The sequence below is a fragment of the Anticarsia gemmatalis genome, chromosome 16 (genome assembly GCF_050436995.1).
Source record: "Anticarsia gemmatalis isolate Benzon Research Colony breed Stoneville strain chromosome 16, ilAntGemm2 primary, whole genome shotgun sequence".
In the NCBI taxonomy this organism is placed as follows: Eukaryota; Metazoa; Arthropoda; class Insecta; order Lepidoptera; family Erebidae; genus Anticarsia; species Anticarsia gemmatalis.
The window spans coordinates 5,879,901-5,905,239 of NC_134760.1; the positions used below are offsets into that span (position 1 = coordinate 5,879,901).

Genomic DNA, 25,339 nt, shown 5'->3' on the forward strand with positions numbered 1-25,339 from the left:
CAGCGGTCGGACTTGCGCAAACAATACGTATGAGCAGAATATTTCAGTCTTATCTCGCAATAGTTTGACTGTTATAGACACGGTACTATACGGTTTAATACTCCCCGAAAAGTTTAGCAGAAGATAAAAGTTCGCTTTTAAAATGGCTTAGCCTAAAATCAAGATTCTAAATTGTTAGTAAACGAGGCGGAATTTAGCAACCTTAAGGCGAAAATTTTATTAATTGGTGGCCCCATGGTAGTATTTGAGCTGACCGTCTTGGTGATTCAAAGGGCACGTTTCTGGTGACTTTAAGAGCGAATTTTCAACGGCTAGATCAAATCAATTTGACAGTAACTATAAAATTATTGACCAACTTTTAAACTGTATGTCTGCTGAATTTATCGCATATACGTACCGAGATAATAAAATTATGAGTTAAATGTGTCCCTTAAGATATAAATTTATTCATATTTACAGTTATACCTGCCTGAAACAACAGTTAAATATCCTATTAGAATATAAACTCGTAATTTTTATTTCTAAAATAAGCTACACCGACGTTTTTGCTCAACAAACTCCACACATATTTGCCAAATTAGCTCGCTCTTTATTCAAAAGTAAAATAGTATGAAATGTAATGTAAAAACAAGGTTTTTTACTTTAATAGCCGAGGCCAGCGAACCGCAAACTGTGTATAGTTTCACTCCCTAAAGTCCTAATTTAAGTAATAGTCGTATAAATAAATAGCCGAAACAGTATTTAAAGTACATTATGTGGTACATTGTGAAACTATAGCACATAACAGTAAAGTCAACGGTTTGTTACCGGTTAAATGGTTTTAGTTTTACCATTGATTTAAATTTTAGCATTTGCGTGCAATTAAAGATATAGTGTCATAGAAATATATGAAGTTATGAAAGGCTTATAAAGAGTTTTGTTTCTTTCACTCTTTAGCGAAATGAAAAAGAGAAAACATATTTTAGTAGCCTTCTAACTAAAATAGGTTTGTAGTGTGTTTATGAGTAAGAGGGTAAGTATTTAAACACTGCTATAAGTTTTCTAACAGAAAGGGCATAACTGATGAGTGTATGGAATTAGTGTATTTCAAATAAAGTGATGGAAGCAAAAAACTTTCGTAAACAATCGGCGTTTTATGATTTCAGCCTCCATTGAAACCAAGCATAATGTATGTACGTAATTATTATAATTTGAGATGCGTATTGTATCGTTTCGTAATAACCAAGCGGGAGATTTCCTAACAAATTATCCGGTTGCCCGTATACTAAGATACTGCATCAGTGCCTCGATTCTCTACTACTATCGACTACCGACAACCGAACTGTCATCGAGAAATTTTGTATGAAAATCTGATCAGCGCCTCTGACGGGTGTCGTAGGAAACATTTTGGCAGTACATTCTAAATGTCAAAATTTCGATAGCTAGCCGGTTGTCGGTAGTCGATAGTTGTACAGAATCGCGGTACAGTACCTCGATTCTCTACCACTATCGACTACCGACAACCGGCTAGCTATCGAAATTTTGACATTTAGAATGTACTGCCAAAATGTTTCTTACGACATCCGCCAGAGGCGCTTATCAGATTTTCATACAAAATTTCTCGATGACAGTTCGGTTGTCGGTAGTCGATAGTAGTAGAGAATCGAGGCACAGAATGAATCGTGTTCTTCTCTATCTCTTTCATTTGTAATCCATTGATCCTTCTTTAGGCTTGATGCCTCATCCATTGGTATCTAACTATCCTATCTTAGGAACCTTATCGTTTTACACAATAATATAAAGCAAACATATTCAAAAACTAGGCATTTTTTAGGAGACGTATTACAAGGCGTTATGTATTCAAAATATTATTGTTGACGGAGACCGAAAGCGCTTGTTTTTGTAAATTACAGACTGCCAACAACATGCTAAAGCGAAATTAAGATCATAAACCGCGTTATGTGACACTATGAAACGTTTTATGAGGACGAACAATTGACCCCCGGGCCTAGCGCGGGATTATTTGATATACATGTCACGTAGTAATGTCAAACCTTGGGGAATATGGTAATGTTAATATATTACAGGCTTTTAATTTGCAAATATGAAAATGAAATTGTCATAAGGGCCAAAAAAGGCGGCATGGTGTAAAAACACTAAAGGTTTAAATCTCATTTGCGTCTCATCTTTAAAGTGCATACGTATCTTTGGAATTATAAATAACGGCACAGCGGCGGAAAAAATATCTGTATATTCAAACCTTTTTCACAATATATCATGATTAAACTGTACAATAAATACGTGTTTACGATCTTAGTCTCTAATAGCTACGCCTTACTCTTACTGCCTGTGACAATCTTCTGTAATGTAAGCACCTTGTCTTGTCAAATACTCTCGTGTATGCAGCCTGTAAATTACGTCCATAATAACGCTGCATAAACGTAAATTTTACGTGAGTTTATACCCTTTAGATTGGGATTTACGAGTTGCTTTGAAGACTGTTAACATAATGACTTACTGCTGTGCGTGTGGTTTATATGAATGACTCTTTGAAAATTATGGAGTGGGGCAAAGTTCTTGCAAGATGAAACATGTATATTGTATACAAAGAAACAAGTCTTAATATAGACGAAAGAAATATTCAAAAAATAAAAGTGCTTCTTTAAATGGACCTTTCAGAGGAATGTAGCTCTAGAAAATATTCTTCGTCTGACATTTTAGTGTTAACAAAAGAATGACAAACTTAAGAGGTGATTTCTTACAAGGAACTATCGATAAATGTTGTATGTAAATCGGATCAGAGTTTCTAGGTGGGGTCTATTTTTGTAGTACATTTGTCAAATTCTACCAATACCGATAGTATAGACTGTAGAGAATTACAATTTGCTATAATTTGTAACCACGCGATAATATCTAGCGGCAGTGATTCCGAAACTTTCCTACGTTGTTGTCAGCCTCCATTTGTACGTTTGTATCCATTTGTTTGTTTCTATTTCCTCGCAATAAATCGTAACGTGACACTTCCTACGCTCGCCAAGGACAATGCCAAACAGCAATGCTATTGCTAAGTTGGCAGGTTTATTGCTGACGACTCTATAGTCGCATAAAGTGGAAAATTTTGTTTGTTTCTTTGCAGGATTGTTCTCCGGAACTACAAGTACCATAGTATTTTTTTACTCGTTACATACATACATAAAATCACGTCTTCTTGACATGGGGGTAGGCAGCGACCAGGGAACGCTACTTGGAACGATCCTTCCAAACTTATAACCGTTAGTTATTTAAAATAGTCTTTAATGAACCTAAACATGAACAATGCCTTTTGTTTTGAAAATAAGTCAATGATCACAAAAACTTATTCATTTGATGTTTTCGTGATTCCGGTTTAAATAGAAACATTTTACATCTTTCCCGCTTACCTCTTTACTTCTTTAAAACCTATCCAAAAGCTAGCAATACATTAAAAACGACACTAACGATCACGTACGGCGATGTTCTTTTATCACATTTGAAGCCAAACTCGGTAGCAAAGCTAACATAATTATGACCATTTCACCGTTACACTCGTAGACTCGTGGAACTTTCTATCGCAGCTTTGGAAACGAAATTTAAGTTTACACGAACACTTTTACAGTTGGGTAACTTCTTCCGGAGAGCTAGGTTGTATAACGATGTTCCTTACATTACCCAGTATAGTCCTACACATACATAATATCACGCCTATTATACCCGAAGGTTTAGGTAGAGGTGTATGATACACTCATATTTCGTTGTTAACTATGATAGTCCCATGTAATAGGGGGCTATCTATTGCCATTTACCAAGCAAGTAACACAGCTCAATAAATTAGAAAATTTCAATACTACTTTGGAAGCAACCCGGAAATCGATCCTGTGACCTCATGATCAGAAGTCGGACACCTTACTGACTGTAGCGCGATTCTCTGCCTCTATGTCTATCTAGTGGCAATCCAGAAATTTGTATTAAAATTTTATCAGCGCCTCTAGTGGAAGTCGTAAGAACAATTTTTGCAGTGCATTTTAAATGTAAAATTTTCATAGTACCGATTGTAAAGAATCGCGCTACTGCGCCACAGAGGCAGTTAACATCGGTATAATCCCCTTTGCGGAATAAACAGGCATACGAGTAATATTCGAGAAGATTAGTTGCTAATATATTCTATGGTTTATTCAAGCCTATATTCTATGAATATAAAATACGTAACGTCATGAGGCGTTTCAATTAATTGGGGTTGTGTCGCGGTGTCATAACACATGACGAAGTGTTTGTACCTTTGCCGCTTTGGTGCGGTTGCTTTTACTCAGTTTAATGTTTTAGTAGGTTTTCCTTGTTTTAAGTAAGAGTTTCATTAATATGCTTACGTGAAAGTTGCTTGTTATTTTTGCGACTTATAATAATACTTTAATATTTTTTTATTATTTGCTTAACCCACTGAACGAGAGGTCAAGAGAGAAGCAGAATTCAGATTTTAAAAGTCTGTCGAAGAGTGAATCGTGTGTAAATTCCTTAGTTTTTTTTTCACTTTATAAGAAGTTTCATTCGGCGAAAATAATCTCTTCTTGCTTTAAAATTTCTGTGAGCATATTATATATTTGTAATAGAATCTGCGATAAAAAAAAGTAATAATCTAATTTTAATTCGAGCCGGAAGTCAACAATATGTTACGGCATTCACTTTGATATTTATGCAGTAGTGCACGTAGGAAGTATCACATATAAGTCGAAGATGGCTTGTATAAAGTGTACAATAGGTGGTATTTGAATGGAAGGCGGGACAGCCACGCCCTAGTCGCAACAATCACTAGTACCAACTCCTACGCACACAGCGTAGTGTGTGGCAAACAATCTGTTTTGATCTCGTTTTTTACTTCCTATTTATATTGCAGTAGTATTATTAATGATTGTATAATGTTTGCTTAGAAGGCTAAAGAGTGGTTGTGAAAAAATGCCTAATCATATTCTACAATCTGACGAGCTTTTCTTAGATCCGTATTTTATAAAATTTCAAACTTAAGGGATAGATAGAAAGGGATTGTTCGCCTGTTCTCAAGCCAGTGTTTTATCAATCCGTTACGATTTGTTATATTGTATTAATTAGTCAAAACATATAAAACTTAAGTAGCAATATAGAAGAAACTCAAAGTGGAAGTGATTTTCTACGATACCCGTAAAATGCAGGAAATTTACTGCGAAAATGATTGCCTGCTATAAAACTGAAACTACTGAATAACTTAAAGAAGGAAAGCTTATAGGAGACTTAAGTAGACAGCTGACAATAAGAAAGAAAAGGATTTGAGGGTGACGTGGAAAGAGTGGGATCCCCAGATTACATGATATCACGACAAGCCCAGATAATAACATACCCCATACTCGTATTTCTATATAAATAGGCGGACCCGACTCCTTAACGTGAGGTTAAAGCTTTGTACGAGCTCGTTCATATTTTTTATTATTTCTTCCCTCGTAGATAAAATAGAGAAACTTATTATTCGCGTGTACGTTCACACTTCACCTCTTTCAAATAAGTATATATCATTTTCGTCGACATATTTGGTAAGAGGTAATGGCGTTTGTAATACGCGAATATATCATATAATAATGATGTTTGCATACCGTAATGCCACCGCGTATTGTTGCCTTTCTTGTATCATTTGTCGTATAACTTTACGCATTGTCATTAAATTAAATTTACGTGCGACGGCAAAAGATACAGTTCTAGCAAATAAGATATAAAAGTGAACAATAAAATTGTGAAAGGCAATTTTACGAATACTTATCACAATTTCCTCAAAGTGGAAATAAAAGCCAAGTTATAGAAAAGTTAAATCAATTGAACGCTTGTTTTTGTTCTTAAAAATGTCTATTTCATTCATCGGAAGTTGTTAAAGTTTATAATAATTTAAATGAAAACAGTTCAGAGGTTAATTGATAATCTAAAGTTTAAATTCTATGACGCTGGCTGTCGGTGGCCGGCGAGGTGTTATTAAACTTCGCCGCTAATGCACTGTGAAACTTCATTAAACTCGCTATTTCTATGGGTGAAGCCCATCCAATTAGGGATTTACTCAAACAAAGATAAAAAGACACTTTGAGTGACAACTCGGTTTCTATTTACTAGGGATGTCACATCCTTCACACAATTTATTTTCTTTTATGAAAGTTTGTGAATTTATTACATTGTTTTGTTTTGTTACAAAGGTAATAACTTTGCCAAATGATGGTAAACTTCGACTATCACAACGAGTTGGGAAAAGAGGAGTTGTTCTAATTTGAATAAATGTTCTCTTTTAATACCACCAAAGCGTATTTATGTTTATAAGCCTGTATAAATTGAGCAAATTAATTTAAAAAGCCCATTATTTGTCTTGCAAATAATAATTATGATTACAAGTTTATGAAAGCTCTCGTAATAAGCTATTTAATTCATTGAAGGGTTCTTCTGAGATTACTTTTTGGTAAATTATTATTTTTAAAAGGATCTTTGGGAAAAGATATTTGATGGTAAATGTTGTTTGCTAACGGGGAATGAAACTCGTCCGCTTTAATAAATTCCTGAGTTATCCTCGAAGCCATGAGACTGCCCAAAATTGGGGTCTGGCTATTAATGGTTACGGGCTGTCTATACACCAACATTATATATTTATAAATGGCTGGATTAAACATGTAAATTAATATCGCAATATTTTATTACAGATTCTCTAAATAGAGAAAACATTGATATAAATAAGTCATACTTTATTTTATACACAAAAGAAAAGCACTAATTAGTTCTTATTTTCATAAACACGTATTATACAAGTAACGTGAACGGTAGAGCAAGTAGTTAGCTACTCTAATTGCAACTAAGGATTATCTAGTTCATCGTCCTAACTATGTAACTAATGAACAAAAAGTTCAACCCCCAGCTTTAATGTTTTTGTTAGGGATTCTATCTCGGATCTCTTTTAGCAATGTCGGACGATAGGACTTTGTCATATTAGGGGCAATATCAACGTTTGTTGTATAAACTGAGAATTTATTATATTCCTGTAGAATACTTAACATTGTAAAAATATTTTTACTGCATTCATAATATCACGCTTTTTTACATACGGGTAGCCAGATACTAGAGAACATATATAATTATATTCTCTTCCATAGATAGTTACAATATATTATTTTAAGTATTCAACAAAGAACCAAGATTGTTAGTAATAAGTAAATATTTTTTAGTAACACGTAGTCATATTGACGTAGAAAAATATAACCACTCGCAGGTTTACTAAAATTATTTTGCAAATCGAAATACCGAAAACTGTCAAAAGTTTGACGTTTGACCGATACGAGCGCTATACTCCAAAAGTTCGTAATCGCGCTACCACATTAGTAATTGCGTCCAAAAAACGTGCTATAAAAGAAATACCAAAGTTCGCGAACAAAGCTGAAAGTCCAATTTAGTAATTAATTTAGTGGCAATATTTTTTTCCTATTATTACGTGAGCAATTACACACTTATTTGTCTGACGGCCAGTAATTATTGCGATGACATGTGATAATTACGAAGCCGTGAAAAAAGGTATAAAAGGAATTGTGCCCACGTATTGTATCGGCCATCTTGTTTTTCTGTCTGAATTATCTGACATTTGGGATACTTCGAATCGATTAATTTTCGCTTATGTTCTCCAAGTGTGAGAATCGTGAGACGTGCCTGCATCGTTCGTGTTGACATTTCGATAAAGAGTGGCCAATCAATCTGTATGTTTAATTCACTTTCTACCTTTAAACAGTGCTTATTACCGATGTAATGTAGACATTATTCGATGCACAGATGGATGCAATGATTAACTGGAACCTTCAAATTACATCATGCGAAATGACATCTTGATTGCAATATTAATCTGTGTACGATTAAATACATCGTTTTTCGTAACTTAAGTGAGATAAACAACAACAAAGAATGCGGCGAAGTCCAGCAACATTTTTTTTAATGGATGCATAATATACAAGTTAAATCTAATAAACTGTTTAGAGAAATCAATTTACGATCTCTAAGTAAATAAATAATTAGAATTCAACTAAATATTAAATTACTGTTAATTGCGCAACATAACACGTCACATAGAACTCGATACCTAGTTAAGACGCGCTATGTATCAACACGATTACCGTCAGTGTAATCAATAATGAACACCGCTACAGATAACGACTGGGCTCAGTGCACCTAAAGGGATTACAAATAACAATCTACATTTTTGATTAACAACGCTTTACGACATTTGACTAATTGGTCTGCGGTGTTTATTTTAGTATTTCACTTGCTCAATTATAACCGCGTTTTGTCTTTTATATTTCTTCTTTTACGTCGTTTAAATAAAGCTTCGGGAATGTCTTAGGTGTAGATAAACACCTTTTATCTTCTATGTGTCTTAATTGGGGGTTTTTAAACAGACGTAACAGACGCGTACTTCAATATTGCGTTAAAGTTAGTATGTTGTATAGGAAATTACTGTTGATGAAAACTTCTACACACCTGAAATTAAACAAACCGTTAAGCGTTAGGAAAAATCCTTTTTAAGTACAAAACAAAGTAATAAACTGTATAAAGATCAAGTTCTAAGGAACCCAGAAAGCCCTTCATGACTCTAACAAACCAAAAAAAAGCCAAGAATTTCAAATGACAAGTTGGGCACCGAAAAATAAATATATGTGCACCAATAAATATAAACGTTTTAAAGATTTAATTTGAAATGTTAAAAGCAAATGACTTGTCCGTATAGCACAAACATTATGAAGAGCGACAATCGTGTGATAGAGATGATTATTACGGTGCCCGGTATATACAGCTATAGGGCCCACCCCCTATTACATGGGACCGACAATATTAATGGCATAACGTGGGTGTTTAACCTCAGCCCACACCTTCGGGTATAACAGGTGTGATGCTCTGAGTAAATATATACATAGTTAGGTGATATATATACAAGCTCATTACTCATAGAACATAATGTAACTAGAAGGACATAGTGCGCAAATAAAACGATACTTCTCGCAAAAATGATGAATTTGTTCGAATAAGCTAGTAGACTCATTTGCAACATCCACTATAAATATCATCTAATGACTACACTGCCGTGATTGATTATTTTCTGTACCGAAATTGATCAACGCGTTTAGTTTATGTCACAATAACAAATTAAGCGACGCCCTTAATGTCATTCGTTAGAAAAACAAGATATTTGGGTAAACATTATAATTTATTCCATTTGTTTCAAAATACTTTTTTTCTTCGTTTCCGAAGCACAATTTTCTCTACGGTCGGTATTATCGAGCATTGAAAGTTTGACGTCTAAAATGTACTGCCAAAATAGGTACTGCGGCGCCCGCTAGAGGCGCTGAACGCAAATCGCGTTATACTGTAGCAATAGATACATTAAAAACAAAATTACAGCAATTAACTCAGCGTTCTTTAATCCTTTCTACCCAGAACAATAATAAACCACTAAACAATTAATTTCCCTGGAAATTCATACACAACATTGCCGAAACAAGTCATCCTATATTCCGGGCTTATCCCTGTTGAGTCGGCGCTAATTTCGGCCGCCATACGTAAAGTGCTTAGTTAACTGTGAGCGAATCCCTCGGCTGGCCAACCGGCTAACTCTTCGCCTCGGCCCGTCACTGTCTGCTAAATGTCTATTTAATTTACGTTTGTACATTGCACTTTAATTAGTTCAGATGTACGGCTCGTGCCCGATATTTTCGTTACTCGACATATAAATGTAGGCTGGGTGTTACATTTCAGCGGCAAGTCTGTTAGTGCAGTGGTTAATTTGATTATTGATTGCAAGTACACAACGTAATAAACGTCATCATTAAGCAGATGTGTATATTGAGAATATAAAAATCCGTTAAATATGCTTAAAAATAAATTGAACACAACTCTAGCTAAATCATTAGTAAAATACATTGTATGTCCAATGAGATTCGAGTACACCTGTAATTTAAGCAAATGAATACCAAACACACTCAAACGATGAAACTGGAACTAGCAGCGTCCAATCAATCAAACTATTGTCCAACATGTTTGCCAACAGAACAAACTTTAGCCGTAACATGGCGTATTTCACTCACTGGAATGCGTTTAACTCGACATGTTTACGGAACATGCAGATGCATATCGCGATCCCGAGAATGAGAAACAAGCATACATTATGTACAACTATTATATACATATTCTATGAGTACAACAAAATAATTTAACTCTTATTGTCCCAATGCTATATCAAAGATCTCTCCCGGAATGATGCAGTTGGAGCCTTCAGTTGATCATTTTGGCCAAGTCCGGCTTGAGGTCCTCAGGAAATATCCAAAAGGTTTTTCAGGTATGCTGGGCCTTACGTTACGTTGTTTTTCTTCATCGTTAAAACGAATTATATTTTTTTCTAATACACACACAACAACCAAGTCACTTGCGTAGGAGGCCAATGTTTACTCCACTTGGCTATCACAGTTCAACTGGTATAATATATGTATAAATTGTATAATATAATATATGTACGTCAGTACAATATAGTAGTGTATGTTTGATTGGAACACGTTTCACGACGGATGCGGAGTGATGCGGAGGCGTCACGGTGACGGATCTAACACGGCCCAATTTGAATACCAGGAGTCCCACGGGATTGTTGACTGTGATATTTTGTTACGTGTTTGTGTAGTTTTAGAAGTTGTGCCATTATTCACTGTAAATTCTAGTTACTCTCCTTAAAGTTTATCGTGGTATGGCAAGGATATACTAGGTTATAAATGTATTGAAAACTCAATATTTTTTGTAGTCTCAAAGTAGAATATTTTTTCATCTAGATGTGTGACAATTATTTAACTGCACGTTTGGCGCAGTGGTTTAAGCGGTCACCTCGCCGCAAAAACCGTAGCGCCGCGTGTGGTGGGTTCGAATCCCACCCGGGACAAATCTTTGTGTGATGAGCACGAGTATTTGTTCTGAGCCTGGATGTCAATTTATCTATATAAGTATGTATTTAGAAGAATATAATGTTGATCAGTTATTTGGTTACCATAGTACAAGCTCTGCTTAGTTTGGAATCAAATGACCGTGTGTGAGTTGTCCAACAATATTTATTATTATGTTCGTCTCTTTCATATCTCGGGACTACAGAGTCCCGGACATTTGGAAGGCGTGCGTGGGGCCGAAGCCAACACGTAGAGGCCCTTTTCGACTACTTTAATATTTCAAAAATGTATGATGTCACAATCCGGTGATTATCCCTGTTTACACTATAAAATGCACCCAAGGACAATCACCGGAATGTGTGGAACTGGCAAAACTAACGGGATATGCTACTTGGGCTATTGGGACGGGGTGCTTATGGACTGGGAAACTAGGAAATTACGGGAACTATGGCGCCTGCCTATAACAATGTAAATAACACGTAAAAATGGCAGGCGGAGACTTGCCAACTCACAAACTGGGCCCCCTAAACTAGTCGCTCAAAATGCAACAAGGGGGCAACAGGGACGTGAGCGGCTGAAGGACGGAGAGGCCTCGCTGGACGTTAAACTCAGATCACTTGCTCCCTGAGGGTCCGGCATCACTGGCCCACTAGCCACTTACGCTCAGCATCCGTCCTCCGAACAGAGTGGGAGCTCTGCTCTTGCGACTCCACTCTGGACGGCCAATGAAGGCAAGCCAGAGGCGGGGGACCGCTTCCTCGTCAGTTTTCACTCCAACCAGCCAACTAAGGCAAGCCGGAGATGAGGAAGGGTGACTTTGGTGACATGTGACTTATTATTATTATTATTTATTTTTTCAGGCATATAGGCTACAGGAATATTCTATGCTAATTTTAGTCGAAATAGCCAAGAGACTCGGATAAATTACGATAAAGCTTCGTATTGACGTGACGTGACTGAAAACACTATTTGTTTACGATTAAGAAAATATCTAAAGGTACCGTGTGCGTGATTTTTCTTTTAATAGTAAATCAGCATTACTAAGACAAACTATTGGTGTTGAAGTAGATAATAAAGAGCTTTTATTATATCCGTCTTGAAGTCACTGTACACAAAGTAAATACAATAACACGAACAAAAATAGTCTGTACATTCTTTTATTCAGTACATTACCGTCCATTCGGTCCATTTTATGTAAATGTCATAGCAACATTGTTGCAAACAGTTGCTAGAATTTGTCAGAACTTATTGCAGCTTGTATTTTTAGATGCCTGCCTTAAAACAGTTTCTTCCCGGGACTTGAACAAAACCGAACATTGTCTTGAAGTAACGTACGTGCAAGTATGTGAAAGTTGTAGGAGGTTGTGTTCTTTTGTAAATGTGTTACAAAGTTTAAGGCGTTTGCACTCAAAGCAAATGTTGTTGCTGTTTCTATCTTTTAAAAGATTTAGAAACTAAAGGGTTAAGGTAAAAAAATCTGTGGGAAAAATACATCGGCCAAATAGAGTTTGTGTAGAATTTGGAAGTAACAAGATGCTAAAAAGTTACCGCTGCTTTTTTAAGGAAGTATAACGTTTGTCATGAATTTGAATATTTGAAACAAACATATTGTGTTGTAAAATATAATGGTAGCGTGCAAATTCTTTTGCTACTTTTTTGGGATTATCTAAAAAAGAAAAAAACGACCGATTCTTCTCACAAAAGTGTTGACAGGTCTCGAAACCTTTTTACACTTGGCGAAGATCTCGTCATATTATCCGTTCCTTTTACACGCGGCTGAAGTAAGCCCAGCTCTTTTCAATGGTAGTACAGTATTGTATGGAATTACTGATGCTTCAAAATAAAGCTCCTTTACAATGCGATAAATATATCGGTTTCTTCGCGAGACAGTTTAACAGCCATTATTCTTACTTACATGTATGTTCCTATTTCGCTTGCTACAGAATTCAGAATGGCATTTCGTACGTTATTGTAGGTGGGAGGTTAATATGTTGACTATGAGCGTATTTACAACCCACAATATTTTTTTCATGTTATCATAAAATTTAAGTATCCAATACTAATTACATTCTCAGAACAATTAATTTTTAACATCGATAAAGGGACAACAGAAAAGAAATCAATTGTTGTACCAAATTGGATATTCACTTATTCCACACCGACGTGCACCTGTTTTAATTTAGATACGTCGAATATAAAACAACACGTAAGATAGTTAATCGAACGAGTCCTTTCATCGGTGAATGCGGGGCACTCAATATATCTACGTCACTCGGACATTTTACACCCACCGCCGATGGCGCGGTGTCCGGCTACCGATATCATAACACCACAATATTGCTTGCAGATCCACCATTTATCTAGGTTACTACTTGTTGAATATTCTCTAATAATAAAATACCTAAGTCCATATACAATTGGCAAAATTTTGCTCGCGCTCGGAGGAAGAGCCTCTCCCAGAGTGCAGCAGTAACGAGTGATTTTTTTAATAAAATATCTACCTCTCGCAAACTTACTATCTATTGATAGTATTGGTTCAGAAGATACCTACTAAAAAAGGTTATTCGCGTAAGTTTGCTTTTAATCGAAAATCTTTTTGTTTGTTTGACTAATTTAATCTAATTATTTTTGTGGTGCTGTTTCTCTGTAACAGACATTTATCTTTTTTGTACGGATCCGATATAGAATAAAAGTTTATCTAGAACTAAATTGCTGCAAAACTAGAGCGCCGCGGGCTAAACTTTATTTGGAAGATTAATTTCGGTATTCGATCACATTCAACCAATTGATTGGACTGGGATGAAAGTTGGTTAATAGATAGCTTCCATACTTCGTCAAAGTAGACAACTAGGTATAATAAATATTTCCACATGCTTTTTTTAGAGCGTAAAAATTCTGTAGGGAATAAACTCTAGGTAAAGTTAAGCGTTAAACTGTTGGTAGTTGTGAAATAATTCCCGTCGGTAGGTTGGCACCGCGTATTTCGTACCGGCACGTTTCCAGCATCTGTTCTTGTGGGTTTTGCTATGAATTTCTTCTGAGCCCATGCTTTGTGGGGAAAATATGTTGCAGTCCTACACAGTAGTGTCCCCACTTGTCTCTATTTAGTTTAACGTATGGTGTATTCGGATAGTGCTTTCGTAGTCTAAAGTCTATAAATATACAATATACATTTCTCTGACGAGTACTAGTCTAAATGAATACTAAATACATGTGAATCATAATAATTTTAGTCAGGCAAACATTATCTCGGCAATAATGCTAAGTGGTATATAATTGTATCAGCGCTTTTGACCTTATTAATACTTATTTCTGAGAAGAGCACATTACCGAAATAATAAGGTGTTAAACACAAATTAATAAAAGCAAAAAAAACTTGTTAAACCAAATTAACATTCTGAGATAAAATGTAATTATAAAAAAATACATTTACGTAATTATACGCATTTAAATTGTACATTTTAATACCTAATGTGTAATTAAGTGCTGTTTTCACGAACGGGTAGGCCTCGTATTTTAATTAACATTTTTCTGTTTGTTACAAAGTCGATCTCGACGGGTCGAACAAGCAATCTGGCGTATAACGAAAGGTATATTTTCAAGGCACACAATTTTAGGGTCGAGTTTCATCGGCGGAATACTAATCCAAAACAAAATGTTACAGAAATAAAGTGTTGTTTTTTATTCGGAAACAGCTGTCTAGTCGAGCGATTAGTTGGGAATTTGAGTACCCGACTGAGATATTTGTAGCTTAAATTCCTTTTAGGTTCGACAGAATAAAAGCTATAGTTAAAAGTGCTTTGCCATGTTGTTTTATGGGTAAGCCTATTTTATTTAACTTTAATTATTGAATTGCTGTGACTTTATCTCTTTTTGTGTTGTGTTGGTAGGGTGATGATGATGCAATTTTAGGTACAAAAGAATGAATACAATGTAAATCTATGATTACGTTTTCAGTGCCTAAAGAGCGCGGTACATATTGTTTATTGTGCTGCACCTTGTTATTCGCTTGTAACTTGTAGCTATTGTAAGCATATAAAATATTACAAGCGTAGTATTCTATTTATATCCACCCTTGTCCTGCTGAGCGTAAGAAGTAAACCGTGGGAACAATTAAAACATTTTTATTTACGCAGACCTATAAAAACACTTGAGAATTGTCAAGTCGTCTCAGGATCTCTTTGCTAACGAAAGAAGCCTTCCAAAAGAGAACACTCGACAAAGGCTACCACGGAAATAGTAGGTATACAGTCGTATTCAATTGAATTGTATCACAAAGTAGGTGTGTAGTAGTAAATATGAAGCCCACTTCTTTCCCTTGTTTAAAAATACTAAGAACGAATTATAAGACACGGAAACCTCTACAAACATACAAACAATGGAGACAAAGATTCAAAAGTGAAGCATTTAATTGTGGATCACACAAAGTTGTTTGAGGAAAGTCACCGTGAAATTTGTTAAAGCTGGTAATTCAGAGCACAGAGTCAGTATGAAGCCACCCATCTATATATCTGGGCACTGGATTACTTATTTCCCTTTAGATTTTAACGAAAAATACATTTTCTTCATTGCATTCTATTATCCACAAGTAAACATACTATACTATCTAATATATAAAATTCTCGCATCAGTTTTCGTTGCCATACTCCTCCGAAACGGCTTGACCGATTCTCATGAAATTTTGTGAGCATATTGAGTAGATCTGAGAATCGGCCAACATCTATTTTTTATACCCCATTTAACACTTTTTTTTTTTAATAACCCATATCTGTCCCATTGCAGGGCAAGGGTCTCCTCCCGAACGAGGGGGAGGGAACACTTTTCTTTTTTAAATTTAAATGGCAAGACAACGTTTGCCGGGTCAGCTAGTATTATTATAAACACTATTACATACTATACTGCAATTGCTGTCTAATGAAACAAGCAATAGGCATCAACTGATGATCTTGACATGTGCAGTGTGCATTGTGCATATTATCATTGAACGCGATTATAATACAGGATGCAACGGCGCGATACATTGCACTATCAGTAAGGCATATCATTGAGCAGTATCTACTTGTCATTTAATTTCCAATTCTATAGTCTTACATTTAAGACTCATTTATGCATGGCAGATGAAACGGTCAATGCAAATTACCTTCTATATCTCCAGCTTCGCTAAGCTGAAAGGAGGTTTGTGTGGAATATTTATTCAGCAATCATTACCAAGCAGTTATTTAAATTTGGCTTAGATTTAGTACAGTGACTGTGTCTCTAAGACTAGGGAACTAAAGTAGCATGACCTCTAAAAGATCAACACAATTTGGTCATTGACCTGTAGACGATAGTTTATAGAAAAAAGGTTGAATAATAAACTTTGTAACCAAATCCTTAAACCTGCTTGATAGTTTCTGCATTGATGGTTTTTAAATACAAAAAAAATTGAAGATTGAGTTGACGATGAGTGAAAAGATAAGTACTTATATAAAAATACTAGTGAATTGACGTCATAGGTTCACATGAATCCAGTCGAAACCAAAATGATTATATATGATTGATTGAATCCCAGTAATGTCGAGTTGATTTTCCATGCGGATTATTTCAGGAACTGCCGGAGAGTAGACGCAATCGTCGGTTCGGAAACGAATCAATGATCACATTTTTTCACTTACTTTACCCGCATATTACTGTACATATATTTTATAGGCTCTGTATGTGAAGGCCAGTCATCCAAATTGAATGACGTCGTGCGTTTAATTCGTGACGCGATGTTGAACTGATTCTATAAAAATTGGGAATTCATAAAATAAAATGTACTTTTTTCGTTTTTTTTTAATGAATAGCCAATCCTAACGAATTCGGTCGAAATAAAATGTGTGCTTTACATCAATTTAGAATTTAAGCCAAGGATGATAATGCAAATTTTCAGATTGCCCTTCTATAGAAAATGAATCACACTTCGTATTCGAGTCTTGGATAGTTACCTAATTTAAAGAAATAACAACAATTTCACGCCATTTCTACATCTATTTTATTATCAGCTTACTTTGTATTTGATGCATAAAAATTCAATAATATTGTTTTATCCATGAAAGCTAATAATATCTCCGATTGAACTCAAAGCTTGATCTGTCTCTAATTAGCTGCGGCAATATTTGTGTTACTATGTTCAATACTGCAGACACCGAGTGTGGTATAGCGGTATATTGCTCTATATAAAACGTAGAAAATCTCGTTATTTTGTTGTTGTTTCTATGCGGTGTAATATCGTGTCATTTATGGTCCACAATCTGTATCAACGGAAGCGGAGGGATGCTCGCGGGCGTATGTGTCATGGTCGCCAAATTGTATGTGTATGTACCCCCTGTGTATAGTCCTGCGTCCGTGATCCCGTTCACAACATGCTTTATATCTGCCCCCACTGCTACAATGATAAATCTATTTTTAATCTTTGCGTTTTACATTCATCTATTCGATATTGAAGAATATTATATTTTAGTTCATTTTTATAACTTCAAGCTAGGTTTACTTTATGGTTGTGTATAAAACAGGTGTTAAAACTTTGTTTTTGGAAAATATAAACATCAAGTATAAACATAGCGGCCATAACATCCATAGTTCGAATAAGTAAAAAGTTGAAATTACACTTCAAAATACTTTTGAGTTTGTATAGCAAAATTATGCGTCAAGTTAGAACAGATATTGTTCTTTCAGCGTCAAAGTATCTGCAGTGAATAGCCTCCTGAAATCTGCATACACTTTGCCTTTACAATGCTGTTGGTCGTAAACAGAGGGGAAATGTGCGGTCTGCGAGCCGGAAAATAACCAAACACCCAAACATGTCATACTCGTAAAGGCGACCCGAAAAACAGTCTTTGATCGAAAGTTTGCAACTTAAAGTAAGTGAAACCGACGACATTTGATACAAGTTCTGTTCTAAATAAGAGGAAAGGGGAGCTTTTAGTTATTTTGTGGAATATCTAATCAAGTTCCCACTGTAGATGAGATTTCCTCTGGGAACGATTGTAATCAGTAGTTGCAAACCTTTGAGTATTTGTTTACAAGTACATAATGTATTACGCGATGTAGGTATTCATATTCATCGCACTTTAACAAGAAACCTTGTTTGTTGTTGGTTTGTTGAAAACAAAGAAGGGAAACGTTTCCTCCTTGGAACTCCGGGATACAATTTTTATTATTTTTTACAAAGAGGTTAATATTTATTTTATTAATGTTCTACATAAAGATAAATCGATTTATTGTCTAATTGGTAACTATCGGGTTTACTACGATAGAAAATAGTACCTACAAAAAGGTTGTCGTGCTAAAATACCTACAAAGTTTTAATTAATAGTGGGTTTTATTGAACAGGCTTTCCAATTGATAGCCGAAACGATACCCGGCTTTGTTAAATTGTAACTAGATAACTACTGTAACATAAATCATTTTCAATTTCACATAGTTGATAGTTTTAAAACTAAGTGAATCGTGACCATTTTCATGAACACATAACTCAATGAGTAAGCCGCGGTAGTCCTAAATTTATTTATGTTTGAAGCTTTCGATAGTCAGTGTTTGTTAGAGATTTTTAAAAGCCGCTTATACAATTGACGAAGCACCAATTTATGACTATTTTAAAATATAAAAGCAATACATTTTAAGCAAACAGTCATTGTTATAGATTGTACTTTATCGTTTTTGCTGTAGCGTACTTTTGTCATAAGTTTTATAGCTACCTATCCTGTTAAATGATTTATTTAATTCTTGACCACTATCAACTGACGGCTAACTAACGAGAAAATTTGCTCAGCGCCCTTCGCAAACGCCGTGGGAACTATTTTTGCGGTACGTTTTAAATGTCAAACTCTCTATACTCGATAGCACCAATTGAACAGAACCGCGCTACAGATTTGAATAAACGGTCCCTCTTAACACTATATGTAATTGTGGGATAATGAGACCGAATTGAATCAGTACATTGGATAACGCAGAACGATGAACGTAATTGTAATATATCACCAACTCAATGCGAGTTCCACACTCCATATGAAGTTCTAAATACAGGTACAGTCATCAACAGAACGTTAAATCAGTGTAGACATTTTACCGTGCGATTGTACAGATATAATGAATGGCTCTACAAAATGGTATAGGGTATTGACTGACTAATTGCTTCCAATGTTACGTTATGACAGTGACAAGTGCTTATTGTGTGATTTTACAGATTGCTTTGGGTCAACCGATGTGTTGCTGCATGAGAAATTGTATTAGATCTTTGAGTTTTAGTTGTGCGGTGCGAATTTTTTAAATAGTATTCACAATTGGGTAATTCTTATGCGCCAATAGCGTTAATAACAATATATTTTTGTGCAAGCTAATTGTGTGAACAGACTTTTAAAATCTGAAATATATTTTTGTCTTAAACACTATAGTTGTATACAAACAATTCGGATTTTGTATTTGATGCTTGTTAATATTTTAAAATAATTTCGTCAGGTTATCTGTCTTTTTGCATACTGCTGTTGGTCTGTACATGGTACGATTGTACGATTGTCCACATCTATACTATGCAATTTTTTTTAAGAGAAGAAGATCCAACTACGTACATCAACTGTTCTTTGAGTTAAAGAAATGTGTAGTGAAAACAGCGCCTAGTTATTCATACGCCTCGGGCACAGTTCCAATGTTTCACAGTTTTCAGACTATGTTTTACTATAATCACTATTTTATCGCGTCTGACTATAAACTACTCGGGTGTGTACCGATTATGTACGAAACACTTGTCATTTTGGAGCGATTTGTCTCGTCTTTGCTTTACGACTGACTCTTTTGGCTAGCGTCGAAGTAATGCTGATCTTTTTGGAACAGACGCACAAACACATGTTTGTAATACAGGCATATATAGTAAGTATACATTTAAATATTCACAATTTTTTTTTTTATTAGTTTGAAAAATTTCAAAATACTTATATAGGTATTAGATATTTATTACATTAACGCGTAATACGCACCAAACATGTCTAACAGTCGCGTCCTTGTCGCGGACTCATGACATAAACAAACAAGACTTTTAATAAACATTTCACGGCTTAACCTGCCTTTAATAAACACATAAAAAGCGTAATCTAAAAGTAAATCGATACAAAAAGGTAATATTTATAGCCGTGGTCGAGGAGTATTGACAGGGCATTTGACCCTCCGGCCGAGCAGGTGAAGAGTGAAATAGGCTGACCAACGCCGACGCCGACGCCGACCAATATCGAACATTTGCCAATGTCGACGCCTTGGAGCGTTCACCGTAATCTTTCGCCACATAAACGGCCAGATAGAATCTGATTCTGATGCCCGATGCCGCACCATCGAACTTCCTTTCCACTTAATAAAGCACAAATGATCCGTGAGAAATGTATACGTACAAATATTACTAAGAATCGGACTGTGTATTTCTATGAAATTGTTTAAGCTGCAATGTACAATTTCATTTTTGCGCATGAACTGATTTATAGCAGCTGGCAATCTAGTGAGTTCCAACCTTGATGATGAACGACGTGAAAACTGAATTAAGCTGTATTTTGAATTTTGTTGTAAAATGAGAAATATTTATTAAAATGTCCAGTCCTGTGTTTGCGCGGTCCGTTCATACGTCATATCCCTACTATCACTAATAGGGTTGTTATTTCTACAGCTCGCCACGTTTTTATTTCACCGTGCGACATCAAAGACATTTGTAGCTCTATCACATTTTTTAAAGGATTTTATATTGTTTCTCGTTTCTAATATTACGTTTTATGCTCAATAAAAATAGCGAACAATAACATATAAAAGAATCAGTCTCATTATTAATTCTAACATTAACTGAAATAGTTCCGCCAAAAGCTGGTTACATATTTGTGAAACTTTGTTCTACATTGACGCGGTTTAATTTAGCAAATTTTCCCACGTCGTTGCATTCCTCGGCGTAGTTCACACATAACTCACGTTAAATTATATTGGTGTGAAAATATTTATGATTCAAGTAAACCAAGTGCTCTGAGTTTATATTGTAAGAGCTTTATGAGTGTATGCAAAACAACACGTAAGGTTAAAAGAATTGTTAAAATAAAGAGTTTAAGCGGGTATTTGTACACGTGAAAATCGCCAAATTCTATGCCAATGCCAAATGTATCTTTGGCAATCAAAAGTATAGATCTATATTTCATTCGAAGAAAATAAAATAACTTGATTTTGTTCGTAAAAAATCCTAAAATACCATTTTCATAGTTTATGTTGATTGAGACAGTATACAAAACCGTTTAATCTTATTTTATAGCGATGAGATACAAACCTGAGTACATCAATAAAAAGTGATTTACTCACTTCAAGCGCTAGTCTATGCACAATCCGCTTCGGTCAGGATATATCCCACTGGCGCAAAGTGCAGGTAATCTAACATTTTCAGCACTTTCTGTCGACCTCTGTTCAGGAAGCTATTACTATCGCACTTTTACCGTCTTGTTCGTTTTTTGTCAGCCTTTGATGCATTATCAAAGAGATTTATTATGCTAAAGATACGGGATTTTGCATAGCACGCTCTCCCAAGATTTATAAGCTTATCAGATTTAATTCTTGGTTACACGATTTGTGTCGGCGTTCCCCTCCCTTTTAATGTTACGTTGTTTTGCTTGTGAATTTATCCCCTTCAAGGCAATATGGCGTATAGTGTCAATATTTAAAATAGGTAAGAATTTATACCAATATCCAAACGTAAATGGGAAATATGTATCAAATGCTGACAACCCGGATATTATAATCTCCGTTTCTCATAAAATGTGTGGTGTGCTTTCTACATGAACAAGATTCGCTTGTAGGCACTATTAAAAATTTACTCCAAACCTAACCACGTATCTTTAATAGAAAAAGCATTATCCAGTTCATCTTTCACTTAAAACTCATGTCAATAACTAATTTTAATATAAGTTTCAAAGATTCCATTCAACGAACGATCCCAGTCTGTGACAGGTGCATCCTATTACCAGTTTAAGAACTGAATTTATGGTCTAGCCATAAATTGCCAGTCAGTTCCGTCTCCGAACCAATAACCTAGCCAATAAGAAAACTTACTCCAAATGTATTAAACCCGAGAATCTGTTAAAGACAGTTAATTTATTTAATTGCTTTGATAGTTCAAGCAGTTATGCAGTAGATAAGAAAGTAAATCGGGTTCAGTTTTGCATAATGTTATCAGCGATAGCTTAAAATGCAGTGAAATGTCCAGTAGGTAAGTGAGGATCACCTATTACATGCGACTGAATGTTACTAGTTTCTCAGCAAAATATTACATTTGACACTTTTTTCAATACCTACAAAGTAAACATGTGACTTTACAAAAAATAGCTTCAGAAAATCGAACTATCATTACTTTTTACTTTGACTTTTTACTTTATCATATTGCTACAGTTGAGTCATAGTAAGGTATCATAATGCTCATAAAAGGTCTGAGAAGACTCAGCACGATATTCTCTATAAAGGGAACAAGGTTACATCCAGCACTATTAGGGTTGTTGTATCAGTTGTGAGTGCTGTTCGTTGCCAACTTCTCATAGTCAGAGGTTTCAAGGCCTCGATCACACAAAAGCTTCTTTAGGCAACCGTTTAAGTGCTTATTCTTGAAAAGAGGTCGGCAAAGTACTACGTCATTAGCTTTCTGCTCGCGAAACTTGGCATACCAATCTTATAAGAACTTGAGATTTAAAAGCGGCTTATAATACTTGTACTGATTGATCGACGTCGCTAAAGTTTGATCAAATTAAATAAACTTTAATGTTTTTATTAGCATACTCGATACATACTCGATCACATAGAAATAATACTCCGTAATTATAGCGATCCTGAACTGTGTTTTTCTTCGTTTCGTATAATTGAACGCAAATTGAATACAGTTTTATGCATTGCGGCTATTATAAAGAAGAGGTGAATTATTTTGTTCATTTTGTGCTCTCAATGAATAATTTAACTGTGTAATAAATATCAAACCGTCTATATAAAACAAGATGCCACCTACATCAAATTTATCCAAGCAAAACCTTATTTTATCTCAGAATACCTCAAAGGATCAGATAGGCATAAGTTTTTATCGAATAAAGTAGTTTCTTATTCTAACAGACATTTGGCACTAAAGGAACCCAGTCTTAAAAATAAATCCTCCTGAAGCGGACCTGAGTTAAATCTAGCGTTGTAACAAGATATAGTCTAGGGATACATCAGATACTAACATAATTCCGCGTCACAAAATAAGCAATACTACATATTTTATCTCACATATTGGGGCTGTTTTACAGAAGTTTGAATCTACGTGCAATTTGATGTTTGATTGAAATTAAGTGCAAGTGGCCTTACTGTTAACCATTATTTTCTTTATTTATCTTATTCTGAAAGTAACCCAATAACTCTCTTTGTAATTAGTAAGTAAACCTAGAGCACTTTTTTCATGATACAAAAACGTCCTTCAAGTATGTGCTTACATTAACACTGTAGAATATTGCTGTCTGTTAGAACATGTCTTGTTCCTCATACATACCACATACATATATCTAAGAGCTATAGTCCAAATATTCCTAGGAAACTAAACAGTTCAGTCTATGACTGTAAATTAAATATGTACTGACAATGCTGGTACCGATGACAAAGTTGCACAAGCTATCTATTTGTGATATATTGTTGAAACAGATGCGCAGTCACAAGATTAATATATTGCACTTCTGTGAACTGACTTCAGTTGTTTGTACGTCAGATAACCGTTTGATGATTGATAGACGAATGCTGCTCGAATAAACGCCTTTGATATTAGAATGAGGTTTTATTGCGTACTTGTACTGTGCTTTAAATTTTAGTCTGAAGTCTACAGCTACTCCTAATTATTTGGGAAATTATAAAAGATTTCGATCGATTAAGATCATTTCTCTAAATACTACAATAGTCTCTTAGTTTAATTCAGTTGACAGCGTTCGAGTTCTCCACTGATATTTGTGCGTGGTGGCGCCACTGAGCACGACACTTAGCATTAAGTTTTAAGAATTGTTATGTTATTTTCTAATATTCGACTGATTGTATTTTTATAAGGTAGATAATAAGACAAGAATTGTAAATATATATACTTTATTTAAGAAATTGTACAGAAATACACTAAAAATTGTTAATTAATGTAAGCGGCTCTCGTCGCAGTCAAGTTTCCTAGTACTTAAGCTTTTGTCCAAAATGTCTTACTGGAATCCTATTGGCTAAAATGCGGGGATTCTAATTGGTCCATTTTTATCGGCCAATAAGAGGGCCTACATTTATTTTGAGGATTTTGTATAAATATGGTGGCCATTTGTACTAGCAACACAGTCCACAGCTAGCATCGAAACAATAAGGATCTGAAAATAAACTTTCTTCAAACCGCAAGAAGTCTTCTTATTTACCGGCACAGCATAATGTACCCAGTACATTAAATGGTCCTTCGAGCCGGATACAGGAAGAAAACATTGAAGAAAGAAGCCTGAACATTATTGAAGAAAGGATCCTGAATAACAGTGAAGAAACAAGCCTGAAGCATTATCGAAGAAAGGATCCTGAATAACAGTGAAGAAACAAGCCTGAAGCATTATCGAAGAAAGGATCCTGAAAAACAGTGAAGAAACAAGCCTGAAGCATTATTGAAGAAAGGATCCTGAAAACAGTGAAGAAAGAAGCCTGAAACATTATCGAAGAAAGGATCCTGAAAAATAGTGAAGAAAGAAATTATTAAAACTGAAGATAGAAACGTGAACAAAACGAAAACATGCCGACTACGCGTTCAGAAGGAAAGGGGCGCAAGACGACCGCACAAACACCGTCGTCGTCCGAGGGCACGGCCAGCACCTCGGCGACCGGTGCTACCACCGAGGCTACGGGCACCAGCGTCACAGGAACGACCGACAACACAGAGAACACAGCAGCCACCACATCGGTCACCGCGACGACAGCGCCCTCGGGACGAGCCTCGGCACCGCTTGCGCCACCAACAGACGAAACACCTTCGGTAACCGCTTCAACAGCACCGACGCTCCGAATGGACGCCGCGTGCATGCAGCCGCCTGGCAGGAGGACAGATCCTCTTCCGAACCACAATAAGGAAACTACGAAACCAGGTGAGACAGTGACAGTGCAAAGGAAAGTGAACATTAGTGTGCAACCGAACAAACCACAGTGCCCCTCCCCCCCGCCAGTGCTAAGGGCGCAAGGGGGATCAACCGCGAGTCGTGTTAAAGCTATTAAAATCGCAAAAGCGCGGGAAGAGTTGTTACGCTTACAAGTGGAGTTGGCTACCGCGCGCTTAGCCGTCCTAGAGACTGAGGACTCAGATGAAGAACAAGAAGAGATATCCGTGTGTACGAAAGAGGAAGTGAACG

At 35.7% G+C, this 25,339-nt stretch overlaps 1 protein-coding gene across 2 annotated transcripts in view; it reads right to left on the bottom strand.

Annotated features, from left to right (window-relative positions):
* The window catches only part of LOC142979472 (monocarboxylate transporter 4-like), an 80,607-nt gene that overhangs the window by 25,288 nt on the left and 29,980 nt on the right, over positions 1-25,339 (bottom strand). The gene's annotated exons all lie outside the window — the stretch shown is intronic.